This window comes from Rhinatrema bivittatum, chromosome 1 (assembly GCF_901001135.1).
Source record: "Rhinatrema bivittatum chromosome 1, aRhiBiv1.1, whole genome shotgun sequence".
NCBI lineage: Eukaryota > Metazoa > Chordata > Amphibia > Gymnophiona > Rhinatrematidae > Rhinatrema > Rhinatrema bivittatum.
Genome location: NC_042615.1, coordinates 433,533,933 through 433,546,630, shown reverse-complemented (window position 1 = coordinate 433,546,630; position 12,698 = coordinate 433,533,933). Strand labels below are relative to the sequence as shown.

Here is a 12,698-nt window from a genome sequence, read left to right as displayed (position 1 = left end):
AGCACTATGTGCGCACAGTTTTCCACTAGCGCACCCTTTTTTATGCAGCCCCTCATTTAAATAGTGCATCTGGCACCGCATTAGGAAAACGGGCACTCAGTATGGATGCCCATTTTCAGCGTGTGTCTTACTGCACGTGCCCCTTAAGGTTTCTCTCTAGACAGAGTCCCTACTGCCCAGGGCTGAGATTTACCAGCTTTCATATTTTTCTACATGATCCTGGACCCTGTTTGAACCGGTTTTGCTCCCAAATCCACTCTCCACAGAACACCTAAATTTATGCACAAGCAGGTCCAACCCCAGACTGAGCCAAAACTTGTGGCCCGAAAAATACAAACAGAAATGAGGAAGGGCTGGGTTCCTAATGGCTCTAGGGTTGCCAGCTTTATAAAACAGGAAAACCTGTCACCGTACCTCACCCCATACCGCCTTCCACTCCCCAACACATGTGCCATCTTCTAAAACCCCAAAAAACTTCCCAAACATATGATTCATGGTTCTATCTCCCCAGGATTCCCACTATACACATATTTCAGTGCCTGTAAGCCACTTTAATGTAGGGCACATAGGTAGATGCACTCTTCAGCCCTCATGAGGTTGCCGCTCCCTCCTAAGTAGCAGGTGGTAAATCTTCATCCTGTGGCACACACATATTTTGGCAACCCTAAGCACACGCCTACAGTATCCCCATACATACATGATCCATCCCACATAAAGTACAATCCTATGATACCTCTCAGCACCCCCATATTCATGACCCCCCCAAACACATAATTAGTAATCCCCGCTATTTACACGAACTATCCTCTGCCCCATATACATCCCCCAGTCCATGATCCCCCTCCTAATACTCCCCTACCCATAATCCCTGAGTCCCAGAGCTCCTGCCTGCCCCCATGACTGACATTTCCTGGTGACTGTCATTTCACTGTAATGACCCTGCAAGCCTGCAATCAAATCTTGGGCTGACCGGGCTGAGAGAAAAGTCAACACCCTTAATTCCAGCTCCATCCCCTTCCTGATATCCTCCTGCACTGGCTGCAACTGGTGCATGCATGTGCAATTGTAAGTCAGAAGAACAGGTGCACAGCTACTAAATCAACCTCTCATGATCCCTCCACCATGAAGCTTACAATCCATTCATGGGAGCTTGCTGTCTGAAGTGGAAGCCTGACCTGCAATGAGCAGCAAGAAGGGGCCAGCAACCCATGCAAGGGTGGTTCTATAATGAGGCAAGGTGAGACGGGCGCGTCATTTATCTTATTTATTTATTTAACACTTTTCTATACCGACCTTCATGGTTAAATGACCATATCAGATCGGTTTACATCGAATTGGGGAACTGTAACAAAAACAATAGTTTGAACAGGAAGAACAAAGTTACATTCAGCAAGGATAGTAAACGTGGAAGCATAGACTGCTGGAAAGAAAGGCCTAAGAGTCATGTGGCTAACTTTTGAGGGGGCAGAAAGTGCTCCCCCATAGCATTCCTGCTGTGGCTGCCTTACTTTGCTTTGCTTGATGTAAGGGTGACCCCTATGATGGCTGAACCTAGATAACAGTTCCAGAGCCATATCTCAATTTTCTATTCAGCGTAGAACACTCTTATGATGTCATAAGATGTAACTCCAGGGTTTCCTGCATGGGGGGTGGGGTTGGGGGGGGGGAGAGGACAGACAGATACCTTCGCATTGCTTAGTTTAAATTCCAGTGTTATGTATTGTGCACACAGCATTGATGATCACAGCACAGATAAGCAGTAAGGTCACAACTCGATGAAACAGTTCAGAGTTTTGTTGGTTTCCAATGTTTCTTTTTACTGATAAGATGCAATTGATGAAATGTTTTAGCTCATGATGATAAAGCCAATTGATAAATCTTTACATTAATGATTTTTCTTCCCTCCCATTGTTTATAGGGCAAGATAGTAGCTCCCCTCCCAATATAGTGAAGTATCAAAGATGGAATTTATATTACATAGTCATTTTTATCTCCTATCTCCTTCTTTTAGTTTTCTCCTCGAAACTCCTTAGATCCTTACTGTTACCTGAAAGGAACAAGTCCTCTCCTGTTCAGTATCATGAAAATACCTATAGCTACTCTTCATCTTTTGTAGATGTTCATGGGCCTGATTAGGGTCCACTCCTTTTATCCCTCTCTCTTCTCTTCTCCATAGGATGGCTGGATGTCATCCCCTCCTTGGAGCTTGGTGATCTCAAGTACATATTGCATGAAGTGAACTTCTCCCAGGTAATAATAGTAGAGTACAAAATTAAACCAGCTTCATTGAGTCCCAAATAGTGGGCACTTCAAACTTAACTAAATTAATGTAAAGAGTAAAAGGTGGACTTGGAGCAAGGAAAGAAATTCCCATCCAAATAATATGTTCCATGGAGGCCAGAAGTTAATAGAAAAATTAGAAAACGGCACAGGACATGCTGCCTTTCCAAAATCAAAAGGGGAATTGACAAGGTAAAATGGTGTATTGGCTCTAAGTACCAGAGGTATATACCATTACCAGCTTCTATATGGGGGACCTGTAAACCCACAATGTTATCCTTATGTATCTCCTCATACCAGCTGGTATATTCTTCTGCCTATCTATAGTAGGGACAAACAGGATCCCTACAAAAGGAAGAGCTATGTGGTGGCAGCAGCACACTTGATGAGGTGCTGGTGGAGTTCCCACACCCTGCCAACAAAAAGAAGACCCACGCAATGGCGGTGCCTCAAAATGACATGCTGGTGGGTTTTCCACTCCTCGCCAGCAAGAAGAAGGCCCAGTGCAATGGTAATGCCTCAAATGATGTGCTGGAGGGTGTTCCCTCTCCCCGCCAGCAAGAAGAAAACTCCATGTGATGGTGGCACCTCAAAATGACGTGCTGGAGGGGTTTCCATACCCCGCCAGCAAGACCAGCATGGCTGTTCCTCATGATGACTGCCAGTAGAAGGAAGAAAGAGGGAAGGTGGGGGGGGGGGGGGGGGGGTTTGATTCAGCTGGGAAGGAAAGTCAGGGGATGTGAATGAAGACGTAAGAGAAGGAGGTGAATGACTGAGAGGGGAGGAAAGGGGAGTGAATGAGGGAAGGAAGGTGAATGGAAAGGTGAAGGGTTAGTGACAGAGGGAAAGAGAAGAGAGTGAGTCAAAAAGGAGGGAAAGGAAGGGGAATGAGTGATTGAGCGGGAAAAGAAGGGGTCTGAGTGGAGGGAGGGAAATGAGCAGGAAAGTAAGTGGGAACATGTAAGAGTGTTTATGAGAGCAAATTTGTGAGCGTCTGGTTCCACTGTGCAGTTGCCCTCCCCCCGTTCCCCCCCCCCACCCCTAATCCATGGTAATCTCAGGGTGACTGGAAGCCAAAGGTTCCCAGATATGTGCATGAAGAAATGAGAATGTGTGAGAGAGAATAAAGGGAGTCATTTTCAAAACGGATCACACACAAAAAGGGACTTTTCGTGAAAGCAAAATCGGGGCGGGTTCTGGGTGGCGTCCGCACTGGAAGGGGAGGAGTTGGGGCGGCACCGGGGCAGACGCCGCAAAGACACCACAGCCGGCGAAAAGGTAAGGACCCTATCCGCCGCCAGTTTCGCGCCCAATAGCACCACCTTTATGATGGCGCTATTGGGTGCGAAAGCCGGCAGCGATTGCACCGTGGAGGTGCAATCGCTGCCAGCTTTTGCAGGCCAGCTCCCCGCTTTGCCACCCCGCCCCCTAGAACATAAGAACATGCCATACTGGGTCAGACCAAGGGTCCATCAAGCCCAGCATCCTGTTTCCAACAGTGGCCAATCCAGGCCATAAGAACCTGGCAAGTACCCAAAAACTAAGTCTATTCCATGTTACCGTTGCTACAAATAGCAGTGGCTATTTTCTAAGTCAACTTAATTAATAGCAGGTAATGGACTTCTCCTCCAAGAACTTATCCAATCCTTTTTTAAACACAGCTACACTAACTGCACTAACCACATCCTCTGGCAACAAATTCCAGAGTTTAATTGTGCGTTGAGTAAAAAAGAACTTTCTCCGATTAGTTTTAAATGTGCCACATGCTAACTTCATGGAGTACCCCCTAGTCTTTCTATTATCCGAAAGAGTAAATAAGCGATTCACATCTACCCGTTCTAGACCTCTCATGATTTTAAACACCTCTATCATATCCCCCCTCAGCCGTCTCTTCTCCAAGCTGAAAAGTCCTAACCTCTTTAGTCTTTCCTCATAGGGGTGCTGTTCCATTCCCCTTATCATTTTGGTAGCCCTTCTCTGTACCTTCTCCATTGCAATTATATCTTTTTTGAGATGCAGCGACCAGAATTGTACACAGTATTCAAGGTGCGGTCTCACCATGGAGCGATACAGAGGCATTATGACATTTTCCATTTTATTCACCATTCCCTTTCTAATAATCCCCAACATTCTGTTTGCTTTTTTGACTGCCGCAGCATACTGAGCAGACGATTTTAATGTGTTATCCATTGACACCTAGATCTCTTTCTTGGTTGTAGCACCTAATATGGAACCTAACATTGTGTAACTATAGCATGGGTTATTTTTCCCTAAATGCATCACCTTGCACTTATCCACATTACATTTCATCTGCCATTTTGATGCCCAATTTTCCAGTCTCACAAGGTCTTCCTGCAATTTATCACAATCTGCTTGTGATTTAACTACTCTGAACAATTTTGTATCATCTGCAAATTTGATTATCTCACTCGCCGTATTTCTTTCCAGATCATTTATAAATATATTGAAAAGTAAGGGTCCCAATACAGATCCCTGAGGCACTCCACTGCCCACTCCCTTCCACTGAGAAAATTGTCAATTTAATCCTACTCTCTGTTTCCTGTCTTTTAGCCAGTTTGTAATCCACGAAAGGACATCACCACTTTATGTGCTGACTTTTTACTTTTCCTAGAAGCATCTATGAGGAACTTTGTCAAACGCCTTCTGAAAATCCAAGTATACTACATCTACCGGTTCACCTTTATCCACATGTTTATTAACTCTTTCAAAAAAGTGAAGATTTGTGAGGCAAGACTTGCCTTGGGTAAAGCCATGCTGACTTTGTTCCAGTAAACCATGTCTTTCTATATATTCTGTGATTTTGATGTTTAGAACACTTTCCACTATTTTTCCTGGCACTGAAGTCAGGCTAACCCGTCTGTAGTTTCCTGGATCGCCCCTGGAGCCCTTTTTAAATATTGGGGTTACATTTGCTATCCTCCAGTCTTCAGGTTCAATGGATGATTTTAATGATAGGTTACAAATATTTACTAATAGGTCTGAAATTTCATTTTTTGGTTCCTTCAGAACTCTGGGGTGTATAACATCCGATCCAGGTGATTTACTACTCTTCAGTTTGTCAATCAGGTCTACCACATCTTCTAGGTTCACCGTGATTTGATTCAGTCCATCTGAATCATTACCCATGAAAACCTTTTCCAGTACGGGTACCTCCCCAACATCCTCTTCAATAAACACTGAAGAAAAGAAATCATTTAATCTTTCCACAATAGCCTTATCTTCTCTAAGTGCCCCTTTAACCCCTCGATCATCTAAGGGTCCAACTGACTCCCTCACAGGCTTTCTGCTTTGGATATATTTAAAAAGTTTTTACTGTGAGTTTTTGCCTCTACGGCCAACTTCTTTTCAAATTCTCTCTTAGCCTGTCTTATCAATGTCTTACATTTAACTTGCCAACGTTTATGCATTATCCTATTTTCTTCTGTTGGATCCTTCTTCCAATTTTTGAATGAAGATCTTTTGGCTAAAATAGCTTCTTTCACCTCCCATTTTAACCATGCCGTCCCACATGCCTCACCTCAATATACGCTTTCTCCACCAGCCTTGGGAAGATGGCGACCACTGCGTCTGCTTGCTGGACTCCCCGGCATCCCCAGATTGGTTATGGCAAGCCATTCTGCCATAATTCACCTGAAGTCCTCCTAGGGTGCACGCGCGTGCGTCACCCACATCTTTATTCCTGCATTGGTGCGAACCTCGGGGGCGTCCCCCTCGAGTGACATCACATCATCCAGTATTTAGGCTGCCCATTTGCTGACTGAATTTGAGTTAGCAAGGATTGGATTTGACCGGTGTAAGCTGCTCTGCCGCTTCTTACTGCTGCTGGAAGCTCAATCCACCCTCCGGGGTTCTACTAACTTAGGTACCCGCTCCTCGGGGGCCCTATGCTTCTTTCCAGGTGCCTATCCAGTATCCAGGTACTCGCTCCTCGAGGGCCTGAGATGTCTACCTTGGTGCCTGCTACCAATACTTCTATCCTCTGGGAACTCTACCAATACAGCTACAAGAGTGTGAGTAAAACTAACATCTAACAGTCTGTCTCACCTATAGCTCCTCATTGTAAACCTGCCTCGGAGCTCCCTACATCACCATTGTGGGACGGGTCTCCTCAGCCGAGGACCCAAGACTGCTGCTGCAGGATTCTACTCACTACTGCCACCTCTGGTGAACTCTACAAGCTGTACAATAAAAACTCTCTCTGTGTTTGTGCATCTGAGTCTAGCCTGGTACTGCAACTCCCCGCAGGGCCCCTCCCCATGGGCGTGGCCATCACTGCAGCACCTAAGGATCCACCCAACACCTCAAAACCATAACACCTGTTACCGCCGGCAAGGTCTGCGACCTTAGAAAATCCAAGCACAAACATAGAGATGTTTAAATGTTGCTGAGCTTCTGATTGGATCTGTTCCTGTTTGCTCCTCCTATGTCTATGTTCTCCTGCTTCTTTCTATTGAAATCCCTAGGAGTCCCTACTTCCTGCTGAAAGTTCAGTTTGGAATCAACTGTATACAAGCTTGCAGCTCTCATAAATCCTCTGCAGTTTCCTAGAAGCATGGCTCTTTTCACGTTGCTTCCTTTCCTTCCTACTGCTGGTTCCTGCTATGTGCTGGCAGTCCCAACTTCCTCTAAGGATGCAGTCATCTGCCTTTGATTGAACTCTCAGATTCCCTCATTACAGCTGTATCAGTTCCGTCATCTGTGCAGTTACCTTCAATACCATACCATTCACAGTGAATGTCAAACTGCTTAGCATTCAATAAATGTTTTGGTATTAAGACCTTAGTTCTCTCTGACCTTAGAAGCAAAACATGGAAGAGATTAAACTTTCTGTATAGGCTCCCAAGCTAGGACATCAGGAGCTGAAAACAGAACACTTACCTAGGGTACCTAATACCCCTGCAGTGGCCTGAGAGAGAGCACCACATACAGACCTCCACCCTTCACCCATCTCCCACATTACTAGGAGAAAGATGCTGGGGAAGAGTTGGGAGGAAGGTGGTAGAGCTTCCAGGAGTCTGGCAGGGTTGTCAGCTTCTTAGGAATATTATCACTGGCACTTTATCTGCCACTTCTCTGGGAACTCTGACCTCTGAATTATTCCTTCCAGCATTTCCGTTCACCAAAAGGGCAAGACTCCAAGTGGGAACCCTGTACCTTGGCCTCCTCATCCCTTGCCTAAGACAGCAGATTACCTTGTGCCACCCCTGGTCCAATAACCATGTCAGTAGCAACAGAAGATGTGTTGTGCATCCCACCCGGTTTAAAGCTTCATCTCTCCCACAAATACAGGTTTTTAGCTGCTGGCCTTTAAACTTCTGCTGGAAGCCAGCCTGACTTAAGGAAAACCAAGAAGCTGGAAACGAATCATTTGGCAACCCTAAATGGTTTCCTTCCTCCAGATTACTTGCCCTCCAGAACACCACACCATGCTTCATGACCCAGAAAGATAATCTATGTCATGAATATTTTCCTTATCTGTGCAGGATAATGCTTATTAGGGATGTGCATTCATTTAAAACGAAATTGCAAAACATGATGAATAAGGCTAATTTGTTTTATTTGGGGGGGCCTGAAATGAATTGGGGGGGCCCCCAAATGAAATGAATCTTAATTCGTTCATTTTGTTTTAAACTACTGATTTGGGCCTAGGTCTAGGCCCAAAGCTGGGGCCTTGCCTAGGGAATAGGCCGAGGCCCAAAGCAGTGACCGTGATCTGTACTCGAGTGGAGTGCCAGTGCCTTGGCCTAGGCCTGAGGCCGGGGGCCTCACTTAGAGCATAGGCCGAGGCCCAAAGCAGGGGCTGTGGCCTAGGCCCGTGCATGATGCCAGGGTCTGGATGGAGACTTGAACCAACACTGGGGCCTAGGTTGAGACTCCCAAAAATTAAACAAAACCCCAAAACTTATCTTATCCACTGAGTATCCAACAAAGGCCAAGTCCCAATACCAGGGCCTAAGCCTGGACCCTGGCCTGATGCCACGACCTGACTCAGAGGCCAGGTTCTGACACCGGGGCCTTGGCTCAGACCCAAGCCTGTCGCAGTGACCCTGGTTCTTCATGTCCATTCTCTAGCCCCTAAGGATCCACATAACAACATAAGATATGCCCTACTGGGTCAGTCCAAGAGTCCATCAAGCCCAGTAATAACCAGTCTTCAACAGTGGCCAATCTAAATTACAAGTACCCAGCAAGTACCAAAACATTTAATAGATCCCATGCTACTAATGCTGGCAACAAGCAGTGGCTATCCCCTATTGATTAATAGCAGCTTTTGGACTTCTCTTCCAAGAACTTATCAAAACCTTTTTTAAGCACAGCTACACTAACTGCTTTAATCACATCCTCTGCAATGAATTCCAGAGCTTAATTGTGCATTGAATGAAATGAATTTTCTCCAAATTGTTTTAAATGTGCTATTTGCTAACTTCATGGAGTGCCCCCTAGTCCTTCTGTGATCTGTTAAGCACAAGGCCATTCTTTATGACGTTTATGTCCAGGGATACAAGAACACTTAGATTTTTGTAGAAAGCATAATTTTTTATTGAACAATATAAGTATTCTTGGGAGATACATATGCAATTTCTCTGACAAACTGACTACCAGCATTTCATCGTATACTGGAAGTGATCCTTCTTTTATAGATAACATACAATATTGTACTGGGTTAGAAGATTCTAGAGTGTGTGACTACCTCAAGGATAATTTACATAGGTTGTCATGTCAACAGCATGATAAGATCATCCCTAACTACCCCTGAGTATTTCTCCAAGGTGGGGCCTATTTACCATCACTCTTTAGATAGTCCTTTGTTCTGTTAGAATCTTGCTGGTCAGAGCAATTAACACATCTGTGACTGTGTTTATAGAAACCCCTGAGAAAGAGTGCCTCTATTGTGACAGTATAGCCTGAAGTACCTTCCGTTGCCATCTCCTTTGTATGACCCTATAATTAGGCATCATACCATGGCTCCAGCTTCAACTTCCTATCCAGGTGTCCTGGGAATTCCTACAAGTCAGGCTCAATAAGTCACTTAGAGTTCATATAGCTGTTATGGTTAAGCGGTGTTTGGGTGAATCCTTGGGTACTGTGGCAGATGACCACACCCACGGGGAGGAGTCCCGAGAGGAGCCACAGTACTGGGCTAGACTCAGAACGCACAAACACAAATAAGTTCTTATTATACAGCTTGAAGAGTCCACCAGAGGTGGCAGTAGTGAGGCAGTCTGGTAGTAGCAGTCAGGGACCTCGGCAGAGGGAGCCCTTCTCACCCTGTTGGTATAGGGAGATTCCAAAGCAGGTTTCCCAGCAATGTAGTACTGTGGATGAGACTGAGAGTTAGAGTATTCACTAGATGTTTGCTGTAGGTATGCAATTCCACCAGGTTGAAGAAGATAGTGCTGGAACCGAGGCAGGGAGAGCAGGCCCTCAAGGAGCGAGTACCTGTTCCCTGTAAGGCACCTGAAATAAAGCAGAGGGCCCCCGAGGAGCGGGTACCCAGGTTAGCAGTTACCCCGAAGGGCAGAGAGCTTCCAGCAGCAGCACAGAAGCAGCAGAGTAGCATAGACAGGAACGGATTCGAGTCCTTGCTAACTCAACAAGTTGGCAAATTAGAATAGGTTATATACCCGGATGGTGTGACGTCAGTAAGGGGGAACAGCACCGAGGTTCATGCCAAGGTTGGAATAAAGACGTGGGTGGTGCACGCACACGCACCCTAGTAGGTACCTGGGAGGAGCATGGCGGAAGGCTGCACCATAGCCGTTCCTGGGACTCCAGAGAGGTCGGCTTGTAGATGTGGTGGTAGCCATCTTTCCTAGGTAAGTGTGAGGAGCTGTGAACAAGGTGAGGCAAACAGGGCGAAGCCGTCTAGCACCGATGGATGCAACAGTACCCCCCTTCAAAGGTCATTCACGCTGTTTCCTACCAGGACTTGGTTTCTAAGGATGCAATCTGTGGAAGTCTTGTAGCATCTCTTTATCCAGTATATTACTCAAAGGAGTCCAAGAGTTTTCATCAGGTCCATAGCTCTCCCAAGATAGGAGGTATTCCCATACTCTGCCTCTTTTTCTCACATCGAGAATAGCGTCTACCTTCTATTCGATGTCTTCATCTGCATCTATAGGTGTAGCTTCAGGTGTCTTATTAGAGAACTCACTAAGGATCAATGGCTTCAATAGTGAGACGTGGAATGCATTGTGGATCTTCAATGTAGGTGGTAGCTTCAGACTATAGATGAGATTGCCTAATTGTCGGAGAATTGGAAATGGTCCAATGAAGTGTGGAGTGAAGCGAGCTGAAGGTATTTTAAGTCTTACGTGCTTAGTAGATAACCAGACTTTGCACCAGGCTGGAAATCTGGAGCCTTGCAGTGATGAGCATCATATCCTTTCTTAGCTCGAAGTCCTGCTTTAAGAAGCATCTCTTTTGTCTGAGTACAAAGTTGTTGAATATTTTTGGCAGTAGATTGAGCTGCCGGGGACAACACTGATAATGGAAGTGGCAGTGGTGGCAGTGGTAGTCATCTGTAAACCACTTCGAATGGTGTTGATCCAGTGGATGTTGCTGGATGAGAATTGATGGTGAATTCAGCCCAGGGCAACAGTTCACTTCAATCATTCTGGCGAGTGTTCATGTAGGCACGAATGAACTGCTTGAGTGTCCTGTTCATTCTCTCTGTTTGTCCGTTAGATTGTGGATGGTATGCTGAGGTGAAGTCGAGAGAAATATCAAACTTCTTGCATAGTGCCTTCCAAAACTTAGCTGTGAATTGGGCTCCTCGATCAGAGACTATGTGCTTAGGCATGCCATGTAGGCGGAAGATGTGCATGATGAAGAGCTTGGTGAGCTCCATGGCGGTGGGTAAGCCAGGGAGAGCCACAAAGTGAGCCATCTTTGAGAACTGATCTACAGTTACTCAAATCGTGTTGTTTCCTCCTGAAAGTGGTAAGTCTACCACAAAGTCTGTGGCAATGTGTGTCCATGGTTCATCTGGAACTGGCAAGGGTTGGAGTAGATCCCAAGGATGACCGGGTGGCATCTTCTGTCTGGCATAATTTGCACAGGAAGCAACATAGGAGAATGTGTCTTCCTTCATGGTGGGCCACCAATAAAAGTTTTGTAGCTTAGACAGAGTTCTGCGTTGGCCAGGGTAGCCTGCCAGTTTAGAGTCGTGAGCCCATGCTAACAACTTCTTTCTGAGGTTCTTGGGTACAATGTTTTTTCTTGCAGGTACTGAGTGAGTAGCTGCCAAAATAACCCTTTCTGGGTCAATAATGTGTTGCGGTTCCTCTAGAATGTCCTCTGAGAGGAATGAGCGAGACAGGGCATCTGCTCTGATATTCTTATCTCCAGGGTGGTATTTTAGCACAAAGTTGAATCTGTTGAAAAACAAAGACCATCTCGCTTGTCTATGATTTAGGTGCTGTGTGTGGCGGAGGTACTGCAGATTCTTAATGTCTGTAAAGACAGTGACTTGATGTTGCGCTCCTTCGAGCCAAGGGTGCCATTCTTCAAATGCCATCTTTATAGCCAGGAGCTCTTTATCTCCTATACCGTAATTTTTCTCTGCTGGAGAGAAGCGACGGGAGAAAAATGAGCATGGTTGTGGAACCTTCGAATCACCAGCCTGGCTTAGTATGGCCCCTATGCCAACGTCTGAGGTATCAACCTCAACAATGAAGGGCTTGGTGGGATCTGGATGTCGGAGACACGGCTTGCTTGAAAAGGCATCTTTTAATCTGGAATGCAGCTATTGCCTCCGGAGACCAATTTGCAACACTGGCACCTTTCTTCGTCATAGCTGTAAGCGGAACTGTAAGTGAGGAGTAGTTCTTGATGAAAGTCCTGTAATAGTTGATGAAACCTATGAAACATCTGAGAGCCTTTAGATCGGTGTGTTGTGCCCATTTCTTAATGCTCTCCAGCTTCTATGGATCCATTTGAAAGCCTTGGTTGGAAACAATATAGCCCAAGAAAGGCATTATTTCCTTGTGGAATTCACATTTGGATAGCTATGCGTATAGATGATTCTCATGGAGTCTTTGCAGTATTCTTTTGACATCCTCCAGATGAATGTTCATGTCTTGAGAGAATATCAAGATGTCATCTAGATATATAATGACACATTTATAGAGGAGATCCCGGAAAATGTCGTTCATTAAATTTTGAAAGACAGCCGGGGCGTTGCACAGGCCGAAGGGCATCACGGGTGTTGAAGGCCTCTTCCATTCATCGCCAGCTCGAATGCGAAGTAAGTTGTAGGCTCCTTTCAGATCAAGCTTGGAGAATATCTTGGCTCCCTGACGAAAAGCTCTGAGATCAGAGGCAGGGGATAGTGATCCTTTACTGTTATCTCGTTGAGACCCCTGTAATCTATACATGGACACAATGTTCCATCC

General features: G+C 45.6%; 1 protein-coding gene across 2 annotated transcripts in view; it reads right to left on the bottom strand.

Annotated features, from left to right (window-relative positions):
• Nucleotides 1–12,698, bottom strand: part of LOC115092963 (zinc finger protein 567-like) — a 1,005,854-nt gene that overhangs the window by 330,189 nt on the left and 662,967 nt on the right. The gene's annotated exons all lie outside the window — the stretch shown is intronic.